Source organism: Euprymna scolopes, chromosome 11 (genome assembly GCF_053919585.1).
Source record: "Euprymna scolopes isolate OS-2025 chromosome 11, ASM5391958v1, whole genome shotgun sequence".
NCBI classification, from domain to species: Eukaryota; Metazoa; Mollusca; class Cephalopoda; order Sepiida; family Sepiolidae; genus Euprymna; species Euprymna scolopes.
Window position 1 is genome coordinate 30,298,180 of NC_136492.1, and position 24,722 is coordinate 30,322,901.

The 24,722-nt window shown below is 33.1% G+C and overlaps 1 protein-coding gene across 1 annotated transcript in view; it reads left to right on the top strand.

Moving 5' to 3' along the window:
- Positions 1 to 7,360: 7,360 nt before the first annotated feature.
- Positions 7,361 to 24,722, top strand: part of LOC145287821 (cullin-3-like) — a 241,197-nt gene continuing 223,835 nt past the window's right edge. The window contains exon 1 of the mRNA XM_080135683.1: positions 7,361 to 7,491. The gene's annotated coding sequence lies outside the window, so the exon portion shown is untranslated. The remainder of the gene's footprint in view (positions 7,492 to 24,722) is intronic.

A 24,722-nucleotide genomic window follows, 5' to 3' on the forward strand; every position in this document is an offset into this window, starting at 1 on the left:
TTTAAAAAATAAATATTAGGTTTCTGAGTCTATTTCAAAGATAATTAGTAAAGTAAAATCCTAATGTTTGTACAAAAAAAATAGCTGAATTAGCCCCAAAACCTAGTGATTTTACTGTTCGCAAAAGCGCAACATACCGTAATTTTGTAAACATGGAATATACGGAAGCCCAAAATTTGAGACAGTCGAAAATCTATCTGAGAATGACGTCATGTAATTAAAAGGATGGAGGGGTGCTGGGTTTCTTCCCCCCCCCCCCCAGACGTGCATCCGTACATTTCTATTGTGAACGTTTGTATAATTTTGTCCATTTTTAAATTTAATTATTTTTCTATGTTCCTGTTTTCAAATTAAATTTTTTTGTAATTATTGGCCAATAAAATATGCTACGCCGAAACTTTCACATTCTTTCAAGCAAGAAAAATATTAAAATCTTACATATAAAAATCATGCGAAATCTGTAATTTAAAAAAAAATATATAGAAATATTTTTTGCTATTATAACTTTTTTGTATGAAAATATTAAATAAACAATGCTTAACTCAATAATAATATCAGTAGTTCGAGAAATTCATTTTTCTTCGAGTTATATCGAATTCATTAATACAGACTTTAGGGGCTTTTATCGTAATGTTCCCGTAAAAAATTTTTTTTTTTTTGTTATATTTTAGGATTCTGTATTTTCATAAAAAAAAAGCAAAAATAAATTCCTTTAATTGTTTTTTTTATTACTGAAAACCATCCCGCAACAAGGTATTTTTTGTTTTAACAAAATAATACCTTTCCACTAAGATTTAAATAAAAATAATGGGTTCAATATATTCCGTGATCATTATTTTATAAATACTGAAAATTTCATTAAAACTGGTTAATTTCCTGATTGCTATTTAATTAGACAGACGATATGCAGTAGCTTAATGGTATAATCTTGATTATGATATGCTGAATGTATTGGCGTTCAAATCAATTTTAGTATTACGTGTAAAATAAGAAAAATACAGTTTTTAAAACTAGTACGTCAACTAACTCATTGGCATATTTCTAATATGGACGCTGGGAAATATATTCGATATATAACTTGGAACAAAGAATAAAGTCGTCTGGTGAGTTATATTGCGCTTGCTTGCATTGTCAACATTTGAATCGAAACTGAAACACAGAGTGAAAAATAATTTAATTGTAATTCTATGGGATGAGGCTTCATAATTTGTACTTTTTTTTTTCGGACTGTTATCCTCATCTTCATATTTGTTGTTGTTTCACCACGTTTCGGCCAACTCATCCTCTGGTCTTCTTCAGGTGATAAGCCGCGGCGGGATAAGAATGCCGAGTCTTGTAACTTATCCCCAATAATTACTACCTTGCATAGTTGTTGTTGTTGCCTCATCACGTTTTGGCCAACTAATCGTCTGGCATGCATGTGCGTATAAACCGCTATCTTCAGACAATGCTCACCTGGAACTGTAACGACTCAACACCTCTATCCACTGCGCCATGAACCCCAAAGTGCGATCAAGGTTGGATTTTATGGTTTTATAAATTCAATTTTGTGTTATTATCTGATCTTCCATTGTCGGGTCCGTACCGAATAGAAGGCGGTAATTACCGAGGATAAGTTACAAGATTCAGCATTCCTATCTCATCGCAGTTAATCACCTGAAGAAGGCCGGAGAATGAGTTGACCGAAACGTGGTGAAAAAACAACTTTGAAGATGAAGATAATAATTCTCAAAAAGAATAAATGCAGTGTAAAAATAAATTTATTAGATTCGTAACGACCAACAACAAAAAAAGGTTGTTTAATCTTTTGCATGTTTGGGGCTGTCATTATGATTTCTTTTTGTTTCAATGTTTTTGTCTTTTTATTTTTGCTGCGGATGGATCATCCTATCGGACGCCAGATATTTATCCACTATTTAAGAGGCTCTAACCTAGCGATCATGGTATTATTATACAAACACCGTGACAGCGAATTAGTAAAATCTTTTACGTAGTATTCTGTTACGTTTCGGTGTGCTGAACACGAATCTGAAAACTGGGTTAGGGTTAGGGTTAGGGTTAGGGTACATTTTTTTCTACTAATTCGCTGTCACGGTATTTGTATCATTTTAGGATTCTACCCGTTCCTTTAAACGCAATTATTTAGATCTCTCTCGCACTTCGTTCACTGATTATATCTCCGGATAATTTTAATTCTTTTTCATATAATTACTGGAATGATGGAAATCTGCCTACGATTCCAGGTTCTTTTCATGTCGTACATAAGACCTTGGTATTTAGTTCATTCTTCGTCTCAGCTGTGTTTAAGCCAACATCATTAGGGACTGACTTTAACTAAGGTTGCTACTTTATTCCTCGTGTTCCATATCACTAAGTCAGGTTTACAACTTTATTCACGCAGACTGAAAAAAATCGGCAAAGTCAAGTAATGACAACTCGACTGAGGTCCAATCTCTAATTTTTTTCTTGTAAAACACTCACAGCAAAAACTCTTTTAGCTACAACCACTATTAAGAATGTCCGACTCTTCCTTTGTATCTTTACATTTATGGAATACAATATCATAGGATTGCTTCCCAGATGACTACAACATGGTCGTTTCCAAGTACAATGTTAACAAATTCTTGTTGAGCCATTCACTTAAATAATCATCTTCATCCATCGTTTTCAGTCCTCTCAAAGTGTTCATCGCCAATCCTTATCCTTGAGTAGTCCTCGGACCTTGATAAGCGGTTGAATATTAGTAAATAAAAAGTCTATGCATTTATAATATTAGGTACGTGCAAAATGAATGGCCTGTGCTCAAAATGTACAAACATTTTGACCTCTCCCTAAACTTAAAAATTCACTAAAAATCAGGAAATTAACCAATTTTAATGAAATTTTTAGTATTTATTAAATAATGATCATGGAATATAATGAATCCATTATTCTTATTCGAATCTTAGTGAAATGTATTATTTTGTCTAAACAAAAAACACCTTTAAAGTTATGGTTTTCAGTAGTAAAAAGATGAATGAATTTACTTTTGCTTTTTTTATGAAAATAAAGCATCGTAAATTGTAACAATTAAAAAAAAAGTTTTTTCAGGAACATTACAAAAAAGCCCCTAAAGTCCGTATTAATGAATTCGATATAACTCCAAGAAAAATTAAGTTTTCGAACTACCGATATTATCATTGAATTAAGCATTGTTTATTTAATATTTTCGCAAAAAAATTATAATAGCAAAAACATATTTCTTCTTTTTTATGATTATATTTTTTAGCATAATTTTTATTTTTAAGATTCTAATATTTTCATTGCATGGATGATCGTATAATCATCAACGTAACATAATTTTTATATAATTTAGAAAAATAAAATAAAATTTAAAAAAAAATTAAAATCAAGAACACACAGAAATAATTAAATTAAAAAATGGTAAAAATTATACAAACGTTCACTATGGGCGCTGAAAAAAAAATAAAACCAGTCGGTTTTATCTCTCCCCCTCTTTCCCTCCATTCGCTTAACGTCATTTTCAGAGACACCCGTAGAAGTTTTTACGTACTTCTATAATTTTTTTTTTTAATTTTGCCCCCATGTAACAACAACAAACCTAGTTGCTACAGCTTGCACATTTTTGAATAATTATTACCTTTTTTAGCAAAAGTTAATAACATTTATTGTCTTAATTCATTATCTTAAGACTTTAACTTAATAATTTACTTAGAAATAATTTATCATTTTAAACACGATCTTTTTCATAATGTATTTTTATGTGAAATGTAGGTTTTTTCAGATTTACGATAAGATTATTCCATGCATTTTTATTTCACACACTTTTTTCTTTGAGAGATTAACTTTAGGCTATAATTTTTTAAACACAATCAAAAAGCAATCAAAAATTAAAAAAATATAATCGGCAGGCGTTCAAAACCATGTCTTCCAACGAGACCACCATTAAAATGCACGTACCCACAATATATGAACTTTATTTATGTCTTGATAGGACAAGCAGAAGTTCAGAGCTCTTAATAAATAGGTTCTAGACAAAAAAAAATGTTGTTTTGCCATATGTGTGTAGGAGGAGTACGAGTGAGTCTGTGAGACTGTGTGTATAAACTGTTGATATGTTTAGTATTATAGTAGTCCATGACTGTGAAATGCCAGTACCCAAGCAGCCACAGTCAGACTCCTTTTGTCCACGAGATGTTTGTGTGGCATTTACTAATACTGTGTTATGACAAATAAGAGTTTGTTTAGCAAGTTCAGTCTCTCACTGCTGCCCTCGCCTGGGTTATTGCTTATGCAGTTAATGCAATCAGGTGTTCGGCTCCCAGAGGTTACACTTTCTGATTGGTTGAAGTTCAGTACAGGCAAACAATAATGACTGAGTACGGTTGATGGAGTTGACTAATTGGTATTAAGTATTGCAACTAATAAACATTGAATATTTTCCAACAATTGTTTCTCTGATGTTCCTATTTACAATGCCTGCCCACGGGGCAGAGTTAGACACCAGGGTCGTTTTTTAACGTGGAGAAAAGGAACAAAAATAAAAATTGTCTCAGTCGTGAAGGATTTCTCCTCCACTGACAGAGAACAAGAAATTGAAATGCAGCATCTGAAGAACAGATACTACACTTTGATCTTGACCCGAAGGCCAAGGAGAAATTTGCTGCTGCCTCTGTTGTTGTTGTTGTTGTTGTTATTGTTGTTGTTGTTGTTGTTGTTGTTGTTGATGATGATGATGATGATGATGATGATGATGATGATGATGATGATGATGAAGAAGAAGAAGAAGAAGAAGAAGAAGAAGAATTCGCGTTTCACATGACTTCTCACATAAATCATTACAAATGATCGCTCACTGGCAAAAAAAAAAAAAAACGTGATATTCCCTGTAGTCTAAGTGACACCAAGTCTTCCCAGATTTCCAGCACTCTTCATTTCTTTCGATAACCATTACATATCTTTCTATCTTATTTCAACAGCCGTTTACCATCAGTTCATTGGATTTCTGGTAGTTTCAATTCCCTTGAATTCATGCAATGCTCTTTCCATATATTTTTTAAATTTTGTGTTCTATTTCTGTTTCTGTGTTTTATGGTGTTTTATGGTGCCATTCCTTTCTTTGGTTCTAATTTCTCCTACTTTTTCCTATTTTTTTGACTATTCCTAGTACTCCTAAAATTGTTGGTATTACAGTAATTTTTTTCTGTTCCAAATTTTCTTTATCTCTCCGGCAAGTTCCATGTATTTATTTATTATTTATTTATTTGTTTGTTTGTTATACCCCTTTGAATTATATTATTAATTCAACTCTTTAAACGAAAAAAAACATTTCACAGGTCATTTATTGGTACTTGTGCAGTTTACGGATGTTTTTTATTTATTATAGGATTTTCTAGTAAAGTCAGTTTTATATCTTTGGCTTATTAAATTGTTAGGTGAAAATAAAGACTAGTTAAAAATCATCCATCTCTTCATGGGAACATGAGTTGGGACAGATACATTGAGGGCATTGCCAGGGCTGCTGCAAGGAAGGTGGACTCTCTCTACCAAGCTAGAAAGCTATTTACACCTGAATGTATCCTGTACCTCTATAAGGCCACCGTTTGCCCATGTATGGAGTATTGTTGTCAAATTCAGGCTGGTGCATCTGCTGCTAGTCTCTCACTCCTGGACAAGGTTCAAAAGGGAGTCACCAACCTGATAGGTCCTGAACTATCATCTAAGCTTCAACCTCTGCCTCATCAACAAAATGTTGCATCCCTCTGTCTGTTCTACAAGTATTTTAGTGATGAATGCTCTGACGAATTACAAGCATTGGTGCCCCCTCGACGTACAAACCCGTTTATCAACAAAATCTCACCCCTTCACTGTTGAAGTCCCGAAATGCCAGAAAGCTTTCTATTCTAATAGTTTCTTCCATCGAACAGCTAGACTTTGGAATTCCCTTCCTGCTACCTGCTTCCCTGACTATACTGATATGCAGAAGTTTAAAAGTAACATAAATCAACATCTTATTAATCTTTCCTTGACATGGCCCCAAATAGTAGCTCCTTACATCCAAGTGGTGATATACCTTGTTAGGGGTGAACGTGAGTAAAAAAAAGTGGGTATCAGAATCAGAAAAATGTGAACCCTATCACCGATTCCAAAAGCGATGCTTTTAATTATTTTTTCAACTTCAGTTTCTATTGCTGGTATTAATAATGGAAAAATGATAAATGTTTTATTTTAAACTATCAGTAAAACTAAAATCTAAAGCTCATAATAAAGAATTAAGGTAAAAATGTCTCAAGGAAAAAATGGCATGATAAAAATGGCACAGGTTAAAATGGACCGAATGGATAAATCTGACACAATGGCACAAGTGAAAAATATAGCTGAAAATCTTACAATGAATTTATCAAAATCTTAGCTGCAATACATAATTGGACAAAACTGAAACGTTTGTTCAATTAAAACAAAAAATTATATCTGCATTTAAAAGTAGGTGAGGACTCTCCGCCACCCCTTCCTCCCCAAAAAATGAAATTTTACCTTTTTTAGGCGATTTTAAAATCAGAATCAGTGATTGTATTGTAATCGGAAATTCAGATCAGAATCGATAATTGTATCGGAATCACAGAAAATATTGAAATCACCCCATCACTGATGTTCCCTAAAATCCTTCTTTGATTCTTTTGTTTAACTGTTATTTCCAAAATCATCCACTTCCATCTTCAAAACGTGCTATGCCATTCCTCCTCTTCATCTGATCTTTGCAACTTTTTCAGAAAAGTATATTAATCGACCAAAAAAACAAAATTAAATTAAAGTTCTGAATTTTTGAGATGAGGGCTGATTGTTTATATTACTTGTATTGATCAGACTATTGTTCTCATCTTGAGTGTCATTTGAGCAACGTTTCGGTCGGATTGTCCTTTGGCCGTCTTCAGGCATCTTGGTTGTTGTTTGGGAAAGAAAAGAGAAAAGTTACTGGCTCTGTAGATATTTTCGTATTCTGTGAGTTAGTCTCTATTTTATGGCTTTAGTTTGGAATTTGTGAAAAAAAATTGGTTGACAAAGGGGAGGCAACTCTAATAAAGATAGACAGGAGATTATCTCCTTTTCACCACCAAAATTTTCAAAATATCCACGGAGCCAGTAACTTTTCTCTTTTCTTTTTCAAACAATCAACATGCCTTAAGACAGTCGAAAGACAATCCGACGAATATGTCGCACAAATAACACTCAAGATGAGAAACATAAGTAATATGAACAAAAGTCAATTGTTTAAATAGATTTTTTATTTTTTTAAAATCTACCTTAACGATAAATTATCCATGTATTTTCAGATGTCTTAATCTTCGTTTCGCTGGTGATTTCAGCTATTGTATCTTATAGTTATGACCTTCTGAAAATCTTGAACTAAAAAAAGGTCAAGAAGTACGACCGAAACGTTGTGAAACTGGCAACAACTAAGACCAGGATAACAGTGTGCAGTATATAAATCAGGTAAATACCAAGACATCATGTTTCTAAATTTTTTAACTGAGGATTGATTATCTATATATTAATACCGTAGTCCCTTTAACGTACGTACCTGTGTCATGGTTTCCAGATTATAAATTATTTGATCGGAAGATCTTATTTATTAAAAAGATAGACGGTGATAGAATACTATGAACATTAAATTATTATATAAATACGCTAATTTAATGTTCATAGTATGTTATCACCATCTATCATCCTTTTTAATAAATAAGATCTCCCGATCATCTAAAACGCAATGTTAAAAAGAAAATTTTAAATAATGTCGGTTTTGGGCCATACGTGAAACTAAAATATAACTTCTTGGTATTCTGGCTGGTATACAAGAGTAGTATCTATTCTGTCTAAAGATGGTCTAATGATATTGTGGGGTTTCCGTTTGTGTCGCACGTCCATACAATGGAAATATGTCACAGAATCCTATAAGGATATTGGAGATAAACCGTAATAACCAGATATATTCTGACATTACATTAACCAGATTATGTGTTCGTAACATGCGGTTAAACATGGTATGAATGTCGCCATCTAGTCTTTCAAACCATTGGTATTGATTCCACTTAGTTCTCAAATAGGGGTGATTTGTACCCCACAACACTTATAAATTAAGATTACAGATAAATACTTTTACAGTTTTAACAAAAGGGTTACATTAATATTGTGGGGTCTCCATTCACACTGAACATCCACAGAATGACCAGCAGCAATGTATTACATATGAAAGATGTCGCTGTGGAATTTTCACAGGTCCCGCTAGTTTGGATTATTTGGATTATCCGTATTACTGTTCTCATCTTGAACGTTATTTTTCAATTTTTCAGGGTTATCTTTTCAAACGTCCATCGCCAAACCGTAGTGGCGAAGGTTTAAATTAAGGCTAGTCAATCGAAAAGAGGAGATGATGTTCGAAAATATCGGCGATTAAAGCGACCCCTCCTTGTAGAAAAGTGCCCAGTTGAGGATGAAGGAATTAATGTTTTTAGCCAATTTTTCGATATTTGTCATCCGAAGGGTCGAGCTTCAAAATGATATAAATCTCGTAAAAATCCGTGACCTCTGTCGAAAGTTTTAGGCAAACATACATACATACATACATACATACATACATACATTTAAACAGACAGGTGAGATTTATATTATAAATATTACTATGTGCTATTTTGACAGAAATGTTAAAAATCTTCTAACAATATATATATATATATATAGAATGGCGTAATGTAAGTAAACTATAAGGTATTTGCGGCTTCTCTTCCAATTTTCGGATTTTTAATCATGTCCAAACGCATTTTATTTCCTTTTGGTGGATTGTTTTGTTGCTATTTCTTCTGATGAGTTAAGGGCAAAATAGATTCACTGATTGATATAATATTTAAGTGATTGATTTTGTGCTACGAAATAGATACTATCAAGAATTGTGTAACTGAATTAAGGGAATAAATTGTAAGATGTTCAACATCATAGAATTTGGAATATAGACTTTTGTCATTCATTCATTATATGCTCTGTAATTATATTGAGCTTCTTAAATAAGGATTGGTATATATAAAAAGGAAATATAAGTTATATATATATATATATATATATATATATATATATATATATATATATATATATATGTCAGTTCATGTTATATGCTACTGGTACCATCTAACCCAGTACTACGGTCAGGTCACCGGCGACTAAACTGGTACTCCCCACCAGACTTGTTTGGTGAGGAGGGTGGCTAGTCTCCCTGAAGGATTAAAAATAAGACCTTCCAAAGGGCGAATGAACACTTTTTCGGGGTCAACGGCCAACTAACACCGTGTGTGTTTTTGTGTGTGTTGGAGTGGAGAGGACTCCTGTAAGCCGTGGTGAAGGCAACCTTTCTAGGAGAAGGAAATCTCTGATTTAAAAAACCATAAAGCAGGAGACCAGTACCCGCATTAAGCTGATCTGCAGTTTAACTTGTTGCTGGCTATCTTGCTCTTGCTTGTTGCTGGATCTCAACATTTTGAACCGAGAGAGAGACTTAACTGCCGTACAAAGCTAAGACTCTGTAACATCATCTGTGTAGAGATACTCCCTCAGGCATTTGAGTATAAAAGTGGTCCTGTGGTGATGGAAAAGTTGTGACGCGTGGAGGCTTGAAATGCTGGAAGCATGTAATAATTGATCTCAATTACCATCTTCAGTGTCATGCCTGCTTGAGCGTGTGAATTCACCGTTGGACTAAAAAAAAAAGTCATTTTTGGGCTCAAAAAAAGTGTCTGAGGGATGGCACTCGTCTGACAAGACGTTGCAATCATCATATATATATATATATATATATATATATATATATATATATATAACAATCAGTTAATATTAAGTTTATAAGCTAAAAGCTTCTGTAAACTTGAAGTAAAAATAAATATCAATATTTATATAGTAATCCCAACCAAATAAGAAAGCTCAATACAGTAAGATAGGAAATAGAGCTTGTTGTTATAGAAGAATGCAAATTGAAGTTATTGTTTAGTTTAATTCCAGTACCAGCAAATTTATTTGCTAATACATTTTCTCTGATGAGAAGAACACATTTCTTTGAAACTCTGCGGGTTAAGGAAATTTCATCTTATTTGACTATTCTGTCAAACAATCTTAAATTTGTATGTATATATTTATATATTTATAAATATATATATATATAAAGCTGAACGTGTGTGTGTGTGTGTGTGTGTGTGTGTGTGTGTGTGTGTGTGTGTGTGTGTGTGTGGTCACGAATAGGCTCCTATATGGTTGACTATTTTAAAAGACTGATTACATATAATGATAGAAGATGTATCGAGGATCAGGAATAGTTATGTTTGATCTGGCAGAACGGTGGTTCATAGAAATTGTGGGGGTCTGCATTTGCGCCTGGCCCCCAAAGTATGGAAATAAAAAATGAAAAAAAAAAAACGTTTACAAGGGTTTTTGATATAGATGTACATAAGAATACTTTGATAAGTATGTTTCAACTTAAATAGGGATAGTATAATAAAATTGTGGGGTCTGCGTTCGCGCCTGTACTCCATGGAAATATGGCACAAACTTTAACAAAAATTTTCATATCTATTTGCGTAAGTATAATTTGATAATTATGTTTCAGTTTGAAGAAATATGGTATAATAAAATTATTGGGTGTTTGTTTGCGCCTGACCTCAATAGAATGTAAATATATCACAAAGTTTAACAAGGTTTTTTAAAAGGGGTGAGGGTCCACAATAACACCTTAACTTTAATCTTAATTCACGTTAGCTTTTATTTATTTTTTTGAGTTGAATCATATTGTGTCGAATAAATTCACGTGCTTATTAAAGTGAAAGCCAAAAAAGTCGTAACTTTAGACAATTCTCGACACAAATTTTGCATTACTCTGTTTTTTCCTTCTCCACTTGCACGTGGCACTCTTTCGAAAATAGATAAATCGATAAATAATAAAAAATAAGAACGTTACTTGTTATCGTGTCAAAAGAAGAAAAAAATCCTGCTCACGTGATTACGTATCTTTTTAAAAATATTTACATAACCTTTTTATTTTTATTTATATATCTGTTTAAGCTTTTTTGTCAGTGTACTAGAAGGAATTCAGTTAATTACAACCCTTTCTGTGTGTTCTTACATTAAAATAGTACAACCTTGAATCCGACGGGGCAATACTACACTGTTCAATACTGTAAAACTGAAACGAAGCTGTTCTGCTTGAAAAGGGCGCCATTTTCTTCTTATTCATATTTATATCGATTCTTTGCTTTAAAAAACTAAAGTAATTACGTGTTTACTTTTTTAATATCCCATTTTTCTCTTTCGGATTATTTTACTAAAGTAAGTAAAGCTTCATTATTTTTCAAAACTGTTTTTGTTTCTTTGTTTTTCGATATTTCGTCGATATTATTTAGTAAGAGTGTTCAGCAGAAAAGCCAGCAAACGACTACCTGAAAAAAATAAATATACAAGAAATAAATGTTACCATAGTCAATAAAAGTTCAGTTCATGTTTTTTTTTTAAATAGTTTTAATGCTCTTTACTTGAAATAATTTCAGTGAACCGAGATTAAAACGAAATTTGAGGCGATAACTACTTAAATGAATTTTTATATAAACTACATATGCCATAATCGAATATTCCTCAAGCACAAAATAACGGAAACATTAAGATATGTTTATAAATATTCCTTACGTTGACGGAACTCTCTTAAATTGTTTGCACAGAATGCTCAGGTGCCCGTCCTTCAAATTGAAAACGGGGCTCTTCATTTCAAAGTTGATGCCGTTTTGATTTTTTTAAACTGGTGCGTGAATTAAGAAAAAAAAAATTTTTTTTTTTTTACAAGCTACTTAAAAATACAAACCAATGAACTTTTCTACCATAAAAGTAACTTTTATTGACTACGGTAACATTTATTTCTTGTATATTTATATTATTATATATATAACATTTTTCCTTGTAAGGAAACATCATTTTGTTGGTCACTCTTGGCTACGAATGGAAACAAAGTTGCTATAAAAAATATATTTTCGCGAAAATTATTTTTACTTTCATCATATTTTGCTTAGGGTAAAATTTTTTAGTATCAAAACCTATCTCTTTACAGCCCCCTCCTTTTCATAACCTATCATACTTTCATCAATTACAGTCCATTTTCTGTAGGCTGTTTTTGAACCCAGTCAACGATGGGTACTTCTGCTAGTATATATATATATATATATATATATATATATATATATATATATATATATATATATATATATATATAGAGAGAGAGAGAGAGAGAGAGACAGACAGACAGACAGACAGACAGACAGACAGACAGAGAGAAAGAGAGAGAGAGGAAGATTAATTTGTACATTTTTTATTATATTGCATCAGAAAAATGAACAAATTCTGTTACACTGTTTATTTATTTTATTTTTGTTTAAATTTATTTTTTTATTTTTATTAATAAAGGCTTAACAAATTTTACCAATAGTTGTTATTGATTGTCCATAAATTTCGAACAAAATATTTGTTTGAAAAGCGATAAAATCTTTTATTTCGTTTTTTGTGTGTTTGTTTGTTTGTTTGTTTGTTTGTTTTTCTTAAATTAGAAATCAGCCCAGAAGAATCCTTTCCAGTTTGTAACTAAAATTTTCAAATTGATAACAATCGATGATTCATGAGTCAAAGACTCGTTTGCCTAAAACTATTACGGAATTATAATTGTAGATTTAATGTATAACACTTTCTTTGAATCTATTTAAATTTGCAAATAAATACAAAGGTTTCACCTGTCGAAACATTATGAGAGTAGCACTTAAGTACAGTTGTTCAAATAATACAAATTGCTAAGACATCAAGTTAGAAATATCGTCAATGTTATACTAAAAATAACATCTATGTCGTACGTGGGGTGTATATATATATATATATATATATATATATATATATATATATATATATATATATATATATATATATATATATATATATATGGGGACTGTTTCAATGTATTTCCCCTATGTGTTTGTGTGTTGATTCTATAGGGGCTTGCTCTTCGCATGAACTAAAAAATTAAAATCCTTAAATATTTTATAACAAGCAGGTTTGGGGGACCTTGCCGGTCGTAAAATATGCTTAAATATATTTTAATTCATACAGATTTCATATTTATTATTAAAGAACTAATTCTCTATTGAATGTTATATTGTATCTAATACATAATACTGATTTCAAAGTAAAAAATAATAATAATGATAATAATAATAATAATAACTTGGGTGCCGTCAGCTGGAATCGAAATCAGAATATTTAGCGCTCCAGCCGCATTCCCTACCATTTGAGAGAGAATAAAGTTTTAAAATTAAACCACTTTTAGTAATGAATTGTTTTACGCATGTGTAAACTGACACAAATTTTTTTTTTTTTTTTTTTTTTTTTTTACAAAGGCATCACCACATTGTCAAGGCCCAGAGGCCACTCAAGGATAAGGGTTAAAGAGTGTACAGTAGAGATTGGTCAATATAGTAATCATTAGTAATGAAAATTTGGTAAATTTAATAACTTATATGGAACGGCTCATCAAGAACTTATTTACTTTAGACTTGAACACAACCATATTGTAGTCAGCCGGAAAGCAGGAAAACGGAAGACAATTCCACAGGCGTGCAGTTCTAAGAAAGAAGCTTTGTTCATGGAATCTACGTTTAGGTTTAGGCACAGATAAAGAGTGGGGGAAATTATTGATAGTGTTTACAGCTAGACGAGTGTTTCTTGTGAAAGTTTGGCGAGGGGGGACCATAGATTGAAGCTCAGTTGAACACTTTCCATGAAAATAACGATACATCAGAGACAAACTCGCAACATCTCTTCTGTGAGATAGAGGTTGCAAGGAGGAGAAAAGGACATCTCCTACGAGGCTACGAAGTCTATTTTGAACTCTATCAAGGCAGGACAAGTCCTTTCTAGCAGCTCCTGCCCAGATGTGGCAACAGTATTCCATCCTTGGACGTACCTGGCTCTTATATAGGTAGAGAATAGCATCAGCAGTGAGATATCTACTGGATCGATAGAAAGATCCCACCATTTTTCCAGCGGCCTTGGCAACAGATTTGATATACGTGTTCCATTTAAGATCAGGAGTAATGGTCAAGCCCAGAAGCTTGTCAAAACTTGAGGCCTCCTGAAGACGAGAGCCATTCATTTCAATTGATGACAAATGTGGATTAGAATGTTGATGATGTAAAGAGAGAAGCTTGGTTTTAGATGCATTAAAAGTAACCAGCCACTCCTTTCCCCATTGTACTACGTGCTCAAGATCAGAGGAGAGAGAATTGGAGAGAACTTGGTCGTTTACTGTCTTAGATGTGGTACCATAAATGGTAGTGTCGTCAGCATAAATGTCTACAAATGATGTAAGGATATGATTTGGAAGATCATTAATGTAGATCAGGAAAAGAGTTGGGCCCAGGATGGATGGCAAGTTGAAATTAACCTTTTGCATTTCACTTGATTACTTCTGTATGCGTTATTCATCCATCCAAACAAAGATTTTACTCATTATAAACTATCCTTGGTGTATGATTACTATTTCCTCTTAATATAAGTGCTATGTGACCAGTAGTTTAAGAGTTTATCGGTCAAATATTTACATTCATACAGACAGACAGACAGACAGACATCTACTGTTCTATTTATATAGATAAACAAATAGTCAGATGAAAGGAAAACAAACAATCCTTCCCAACAAATGATATGCATTTATTTGAATGACCTACACAGGAAGGTGTGGGTTGTCGAAAGTTAAACAGTGTCACATTGAAGGAATGAATAAAATCAGAAAAAAACAAGCAGTTTATCTTCCAGTAGAAAAAATCTTGCTCAAGGTCAAGTTTACCAGGTGCGAGAAAGAAGGCATCTTTCTTTGTTGGTGCCTGTGACTGCTATGTAAATCCTAAACGGTCTGGAAATAATTCAGTCAAATTAGTACACACTGAATGCTGAATGTTTATCATATAACCCTAATCTTAACTCCACAGGGGTTACTCTTCACAAGAGGAAAGAAATGTTAATATTTATGAGTGTTGCAATTCCATCTCTCCAGACCTCTGTAGAATGAAATGCAATAGTAAAAAAAAAAAAAAAAAATGAAACAGTCTGTAAATAGTTCTTAAAAGTTCTGCTTTAAATTAATATAGCCAGGAATCTGATAGGTTATCGTGTGACCCAACAATCTTACAGGGGCTGTTCTCCATGAGAGAAAAGAAATGTCAGTGTTTATGACTGCTACATTATCAAATAAACTAACGACGCCCTTTGGGTGTCTACCTAGAACAGTTAGTCCTCATATTCAAGTAACCTACACCGCTGGTTGTAGGTTGCCAAAAGTTAAAATACTGTCATAGTGAAGAAACTAATAAGATAGGAAATATTTTAGAGCACCAAATCTTCAAGTAAATATAACCTTGCTCAGCAGATCCAGTTGATGAGACCAACTTTGACAGCCAACTGCATCTGCCGCAAGCACTCCTAAGTAGAAACGAAACAAAGTGGAAGGAAAATAATAAATAAATAATAACTTTCTTCACCCTGCACAATTTTATAGGGCATATTTCATAGATCCTGCACAATTTTATAGGGCATATCTCATAGACCCTGCACAATTTTATAGGGCATATCTCATAGGCCCTGCACAATTTTATAGGGCATATCCCATAGACCCTGCACAATTCGAGTAGCCAATCATTGAACTCTCTCCAAATATTGACTATCGTGCATTAGATATGAAACAGAGGCCTGGACACCAAACTCTAACAGTGGCATGATAAGGGTGGCAAAATCGGAAAAATATTTCAGAAGTGAGTTTGCAGAAGGAACATTGAATAAAAAATAGAGTGCCCTTGTTTTGTTTTGAATGCAATGTTTAGATGACTTGAAAGGTGAGACGACCAGAAGGCCAAGATAAGACATGTTTGTTTCCTTGTGCCCTTACTGTTGCTGAGCTTCATTCATTAATTTCCGCAATATTTTTCCAGTTAGAATTATTTCAAGAAATTAGGTACTCACAGGAGAGACCACATGAAGGTTGTCAGTCCATATTATTAACCTGATTCACCTACTGTTGCATTCACATGTTGTGACAGTTTCTTGCTGCATTTGCCATATACCTCCGGTCGATGGCCATCAAAAAAATCTGGTGATATGCTTCCATATATCTGCCACACAAGAGCATGTCACTAGAACTCTGAAACAAACTGGAAGGTGACCTAAACCAGAAAAACAACTGTACAAGTATGGATAAAATTAATTCTCAGAGCAAAACAATTTTGCATCAGTTTTATGTCCCCTGACAAACATTACAATCTATATATAATGATATTAAACCTTAGGTTTAGAATCCTTATTATAATTTCGATTAAACTCTATTAAATGATTCTAGAAAATATCTCATATTTAACGCATAAGAAGAAATTGACATTCCAAAAATCTTCCTTTGTTGGCCTCTAATGACTAATAAATCAAATTCAATGCAAATGTGAAATATTTGAATTTTCAAAGGAAAGATTGTGCCTATATTATACATCCCGTCCCCACCCACCCCCCAAAAAAAAACTTTTAAAGTACTCGAAAGAAACTGCAATTTGGAGGATATTTATTAATTTTTGTCCAATACCTATTGGTAAAATTTCACAAAATTCAGATGTATCTGATTTTGTGTGAAAGGCTATCGATCTGTTTTTCCTCTTTGCATAAAATTAAATATTGCCTACACTTGCGCTTATCAGCTGTGCTCTAAAATTCATAATCGTTGGTTTATTAAGATTGATTCCTATACATACAAACATATCTTGCTTTATAAAAACCGTGATTAAAATAAATATTGTAATGACTTTCTTTTTTTGTTAAATATGCACCTCTGATTGGCTAAAAGAAAAGTATTAATATTAAGATTTTATCCAATCGAAAGTCAATATTTTTATTGCGCCTTAAACACATTTTAACTTATTTCCCCACTACTACTCCACCAGGTCATTTATTGCTTCTGGAATATTCGTTTCATTCTTGATTCCTTTCTGCCCACTATATATTTTTCATTTATGTTTGTTGTTAAAAATAAGTGACAGTATTTGAATTTAAAATAAGTGGGGTTTTTATTTTAATGTTGTTTCTGCAACCTCCGCACTTGCAAGAATTCATTTTCTATCGCCATTGCAGAGAATTTTTATAAACATCACATGGACTGTAGGATCAATATATAGCATAATCGCATTGACACATGAGTTCTCTTTAGATCACTGAAGTTAAGCAACATTGCACCTCGTCAGTATCAGATGGGTGACCATTTCAAAATACCAGACGTTATATGTAGGAGAATGTCAACACTTCTGGCAGCTCTTGCATCACACTTAGCCACTTGCTGTCTCGACCCTGTCTTGCTGTTGGATCAGGCTGGCTGGGACGAGAAAGTGAGGTTGGCTCTGTGCAAACCACTTTAAACAAACTCCAAGCACATGTCATCGATTATCTCTAGGATGACCAGATGGTCTTTGTCACTCTGACAGACGAATTTTCTCTCTCTCTCTCTCTCTCTCTCTCTCTCTCTCTCTCTCTCTCTCTCTCTCAGGACCAACTACCACTTTTGTGACAAAAGAATTGTTAAGTGAAAAAAAAAAAAAAAAAAAAGCCCTTTTATAAATAACAAATAATATATTTATTTCAGTGGCCTACACCGTTGGGTGTAGGTTGCCAAAAGTTAAAACAGTGTCACAGTGAAAGAAGTAATAAGTTCAACTGCCAACATCTTCCAGTATAAATAGCCTTGTTTGGGGTTGAGTTGACTGGAGGCAAAAGAGATGTCTTTCTTCATTAATACCTGGGGCTTCTCTATGACTGCTACATAAATCTGAAAAAGTCTGAAAGTAGTTCTTCAAAGTTCTGATTAAAATTATTACACCCTGGTTATCATGTGACCCAGCCACCTCACAAAGAGGAATGTTAGTGTTTATGACTGGTCTAATATCAAACAGAATTTCCATGAACAGAGTTCCTTTACAAGAAATTTCCATCTGTAGAACGTGTTACCACGGGATTGCTTTCCTGCAGACTAGAACATAGTCATCTTCAAGTCCAATATCGACAAATACTTGCCAGCGCATAGTCGTAAGGTAATTAAATTTTATTCATTCCATCCACCTCTTTCGATTTTCTCATGTTCGTTGTTGAGATAACAACCTCATTAACCCTTATCCTCTAGTGGTTCTTGGCCTTGATAAATGATCTCTTATTAATATAAAAAAAAATTTAATACTATGGTAGGACAATGAAAGTGAAAACAATTTATATTTTTAAACCAAAATGAAAAACTACTGATGAAAAAAAAATCCACTAAACAAAATTTCCAGTATTTATTAAGAAATGAATGTTAATATAAAATTATTTTGTTTTAAAACAGCAGGGTGACCCGATGTTACTCGGGATTGAATGAGGATTACAACTGTGTCATTTTTCACTATGTTCATAACGCCATATTCTTCGTTTTTACTGTTCTCTCCTCCACCCAATTTAGACTCCTAATATGGTCAGAAGAAGCTGAAATGTTGGAAAATTCTCTGAATTACTGTCTAATTCATGTGGGTTATATTTCGTTAAAATCAGATAAACGTTTTCGAAGTTTAAATAAGTTTATTCCTCATAGGGCATGTAGATATTTGACACATAAAGTGTAAAACAGAGATTTGTGACCGTTTCCATTGTCTTCCTATTATTTCTGGTCCTGGATATGACCTTAAACTATATTCGATGGTGAGGCTCCAGCTTAAACTATATTCGATGGTGAGGCTCCAGCTTGGGGGCTTTGGGGAATGTGGAGCCATTGCCATTGCTCCAAAGTTCACTCTAACCCGGAGTGGTAATACCTATTAGGGTCCCAACTATGGGTTAAATAGAAACCGACTTGAAAAAAGATATATATTCTATTAAAAATAACTGGATTCGGCATTAAATAACCTGAAAAGGGTTAATATGCCGTAAAACAACCAACCCACCTAACCTATTATTCCTAGTATTCTATATATATGACAAATTTCATCAAAATAGTTTATATTTCAAGTTTAAATGGAGTTATGTCCTCACGAGGGGGCTATGAGGACATAATTCCATTTATTTAATTTAAATGGAAATGTTCCCGAATCTCTAAGTGCCCCCATCCATTGTCTTCCCCAGTAAATTTTACATAAGAATACACTTTTAGATTTTATCTAGATTCTCTAACCTTTCTTTTTCTATAGGGAATACACAAACATCATACACATATATATTGAGTCTTATATATATATATATATATATATATATATATATATATATATATATATATATATATATATATATATATACGAGAAAACAGTTAATAAAACATGTTAAAAAACACTTTGAAAAAAAGTTAAAAACATATTTAATCTGAAAAGGAAACACTTGATAAGTGGATAGTCCTTAATCTGCGGAGTTTCGAAGAAATACTTTCCTTCTCTTCAGAGGGTAGGAATTAGCAAAATGCAAGATCGGATTTTGCATGCAAATGTATTTGATGAAATTGCAAATAAGTCAAAGATCTTACTTGATAACAAAAAAAGTGAAGCAGAGGGAATATGGTGAAGAAAAAAGTGATTACAAATGAATGGATAGTCTGGTGGAAAATAAATAATCCAGTAACGGTAAAATCCAAATATATAACTTATATATAAGATGGATTATTGATTTAATTATTTCACCTAGCTCTTTAATTTCAATGACGAAATTCGTCTTTTTATACCCATAGTCGAAATTCAGTAACTACTTTTACAAAAGCGATAACATCCTGAAGATACGAATAAAAAAAATGAAATTTAAAGCAACTCTCAATAGAAAAATACTGAAAAATGGGAAATTGTAAAAAGAAATGTCTTGAAAGTTTCAATACTAATTGCCTTTTAAAATATATTTATCCCATACTTAAGCTATATAGTATTTAAAATTTTGAGCGCCAACAAAGTTGTTTCTCGAATACTTCTATTGAAATAAACTCAGAAAGCACGAGAGGCTCCTTCTGATTGTGTGAGTATGAATAGTTCAGTGCGTGTATAGTTTTCTCCCACATGTTGTTTTAAGTAGTGCTTATTTGACGTGATGAGTTTAAACAACACAGACACTTTAGATGTTGTGTTTTACTGAAAAGAAGATGCATAAGAAGGAGGAAAGAATAAAACTGAAGCAATGTATAGTATTAATGACAATACATGAGTATTACCCATTTATTGTTTTACAATGTTCTAATTATATTAGGGATATTTTGGACAAAAGACTTTTGCAAAATTCAGACAATCATTCACAGTGTTCGCACATGCCTTTGCTTATTTTGATGAGTCCTGTCTAAATATGACCCGAGTTAGGGTTAAATTAGGGTCAAAAGTAGGCTGAGGGTCTCCAAGTTCAGAGCAATGAAGCTCTTATTTCTCATCGTATAAAATGCAGGATAAATGTCACTGTAGAATGCATCGTAAAATGGTGAGCAGCTATCTGTGTGAGTTTATGTGAACATAGAAATATAAGCAAAACGATTTTTTTATAAAATGCTCAACAATAAAGTCCATCATCATAAGTGAATAATGAGACGTTTTATTATAACCTGTATTTTCTTTGTTTTGGAAATTTGGCCGAGTTTCTTTTTAAATTTAATTTCTTTATTTTTATTTTTTTATTTTTGTCGATTTTTCACTTGTTTTTGTTTTATTTTTGCTTTTTTTTTTTGTTTTTTGTTGTCATTGTCGTTTTTTTTATTTCTTTCTTTCTTTATTTATTTTTGCTGAACTCTTCTGCTAAAATAAATCTGCATAAAAAAAAACACTACTCACCGTAATTAATATTGGGGGAACAATAAACAAAGAACTAAATCACCATAAAAAATAAATGAATAAATAGATAAATAAAAACAAACAAACAAACAAAAACACCCATATTGTTGTCATGATGAACTTTGTTTTTCATCAATTGCCCGCCTACAAAAGACTTGCGAACGCCATCTGTGACGCAGGTCGACAACTACAAAGAAGAAAAAAGACAACAATCATCATCATTAACGTAATAAACAATATTTATTAACATAAAAAAAAGCGTTGTAATTTGCTGTGCTTGAAAGTGCGTGTGTAGTTAACATGTTGTACATTGAAAATGTGCATGATAGTTTTTTAGGAAAATTTTTTTGTTTTCACTTTTGAAGACGCCTTCTCGAAATAGGGGGAGATAATTTAAGAAGTTCTTAATGTTTTTCAATAATATCTGTTTAAACATTTTACATTATACATTTTGATGCTTCTTTTCATTAATTACGGAAGTTTAATTTTGAAATATATATGTGTGTGTGTGTGTGTGTGTGTGTGTGTGTGTGTGTGCGTGCGTGCGTGCGTGCGTGCGTGCGTGCGTGTGTGTGTGTGTGTGTGTGTGTGTGTGTGTGTGTGTGTGTGTGTGTGTGTGTGTGTGTGTGTGTTCAGAGTGAAAGTCTCCACACACACACCCTCCAAAATAAAACTGTCCTAAAATGGTAAAAATGCACAATACGCTTGAAAAAAAATCATTATCTAGTTTGGTAAGAATTCTGTTAAATGTCTTCCGCACGAGAACGACGGATTATTAAAAAAAGGAATCAGTTCTGTTCAGTTATTGTTAGCATGTTGATGCTACCTAGTAATTGTTGGTATTGATTGAACTTGACATGGCTGGGGGTTGGTGATTGCTGCTGCTCCTGTTGTTGCTGTTGTCAAAAATGAAAAAATCCGTGAAGTTGGTTGCTTTCTGTGTTTGACGTTAATACTGCATCTTTTGGTCGAATAGATGAAAAATTGTTTAAGACTTGGGCGTTTTTATTGACTCGAACGTGCCTGTCAAAGGTGCTATAGCTTGGTATGACACTGTAGGCACCTTAGTTCAATTTGCTTGTTTCTCTCTTCGAATCGGTGGTTTTACAGACAACTTTGTCGAAAGTTCTAGATTCGATGGTGTGTCTGCAATTGATTAGTCATGGTCGTGCATTGATTAAGTCGTGCATTGATTAAGTGTAAGTCGTGCATGCTCACTTCATTCGAATTGTCATCTTTTGCATATGAACATCTCAAAATAGTTTGTTATATAATTTTAAAAATAGATGAATAACGACATCTGTTCTTTTTTCGTAAACAATGGCAAATAAATGTCCCAAGCAAACACTCTTTTCCATCAAAATGACTATTAGGGTTAGGGTTGTACGGATAGCGATGGATGGACAGTCTTCTGGTGTGCCACAAGTAAAAAGAAGATATTCAGAAAGATTAACATCCTGCTTTGTTACAACGAGCGCTGCTGAGCCGTAAAGCATGATATTATCAACTTTGCATCGCCGAAGGAATTGCGTACATCCTCTGTGTGTGTGTGTGTGTGTGTGTGTGTGTGTGTGTGTGTGTGTGTGTGTGTGTGTGTGTGTGTGTGTGTGTGTGTGTGTGTGTGTGTGCGTGCGCGCACGCGCGTATATATGTGTATGCATGTGTTGTTTTATTTTTTGTTTCGTGTATGTGTTTTTTTTTTTTTTTTTCTTAACCAAACGTAGATAAATGCCACGAGCAAACAATTGCATATAATAATGGTCAGTCTATATTTAAAATCTACTCAGTCCTTCTTTGTCTATATTTATGCACAAAATGCCTGTAAATGTTCAAAATTAATTTAAATAATATGCGTAGACGACTGGAGATTGAACTTATACAAATATAAAAGGAGTAAACATTACTATTGGCGAAATAAACTATTTTAAAAGAAATGTAGTCGGGAAATTAGTAAAACAAAATCATTTTTGGATACCTATAATATTGTGAATTATTTGTGTTTTAAAAAATATTTAACAAAAGATATAAGCATTTTAAGCTGTTGTAAATATCTGTTCTGAGCAAAGTAACCGTGTTATTTAGTCACGGGAAGTAATGTTTGTAACATTAACAGGTGACGAAATACCTCAGAAACAATTTTTACGGCAACTTAAAATGCTTGTGTTTTATGTTAAATATTAAATGTTTGTAACGCAAATAGATCACAAATAGGTAGACAAACCAAAATAAAGTGGGTTTGTTGTTGTTGTTGTTGTTGTTGTTGTTGTTGTTGTTGTTGTTGTTGTTGTTGTTGTTGTTGTTTTTTGTTTGTTTGTTTTTTTTTTGTTTTTGTTTTTTTGTTTTGTTTTGTTTCGTTTTTTGTTTTTTTGCTAAAAAATTGATTAAAGATCTTCAGGAAACAGCAGAGAAAACTGAAGAAGGATGATACAAACCGAAAAGAGAGGTAAATTTTGGATGAGAAAAAACGGGAGATGAAGGAGATAGGGTTGACACTGAATACAGGGTAGTGTATGACGTCACAATGCAATGAAAATCAGTTGTTAATGTTGATGATGGCTGAAAGGTGAATGTAGTTTGATAGCATTTATGGGCAGAGGACACCAGTTCTATATAAGTACCTCCTGGCACAGGAGCCTCACCACTTTAAAAAAGAAATTGAATAATAGGGGCCAAAACTGCGAAGTGGTTCCTCCTGGTGATGGTGTAGTGCTAAATCTGGTAGCAGAGGTGTCAGCTGCAAAGCGCAAAAAGATATGTGTCATTCCAATCCCACAGTTGTATTTGTATTTAAAATAATTTACGTCGTCATTAGGAACATTTACTCTGAGGGTTCAGCAAGTCCAGCATTTTTTTTTTTTTTTTTTTTTTTTTTTTACAAAAGTCCAGCAATGAGATTCTCTTAAACGCACCCATTTTTCCTTTGGATGTAAATGTTCGTGGGGAAAAGTTTGGCCCATTCTGTTTTGGGGTAATATTGTGCTCCATGAGGGGAGCAATAGTTCCAACATAATGGACAAGAAAACGCCTTCATATCCGGTCTGAATTTTTCTGTGATATGTGTCTGCAGACATTCTTGGCAGAAGGTGTGGAAGCAAGGGAGGCTCTTTGGGATATTGAATTCTCCCAAACAAAGCATACATAATTCCATAGACGCCAATTTGTTCATCGTCGCAAAGAGTTTGTTTCAATCAGAAACCAAAAAAAAGCGCAGAATGAATGAAGTTTACACGCAAGTTGTTTTTTATATAGAAGAATACGGAAATAGAATACTGGATTATGATTGGTTAAGAAAAGCCCACGGTATTTCTTTTATTTGGTTATTTGATATTGTGTTCAAATTCTTACTTTATATTCTGTTTAAAGTTCATAATTCATTTAATTGAACTTTGAACACTTTGAACCTTGAAAAATGTAAACAGTATATAAACATATGTGTGTGCGTATCAAGTTTCAAACGAGTGTTGTAAATTTTGACCTTTCATCCTAACCAGAGTAAATAAACAAACAAATTTATCTACTGAACGTAGGAAGTTGAGGTAAGCAATAACGTGACGTGGTCTCTGACTTTGGTAAAAGCCATTTTGGATCATTTTTGTGTCTAGCCAAGAACCACATCGATGTTTAATGCGAAATTGCCAAATAAAAGTGGAGCTCACAGGTTGCAATTAAAAATTGACACAGGAGACCAATTGAACACATTATCAGTCTCTCCTTATTGTAGAATGTTACCAGAGAGATTACACACTGGTGGTTTTCCAAGCATAAAAAACAAACAGAAGACAAAAAACTGATAGCATTGTAGTGGTACTCAGGTCTCATAAGATCCCT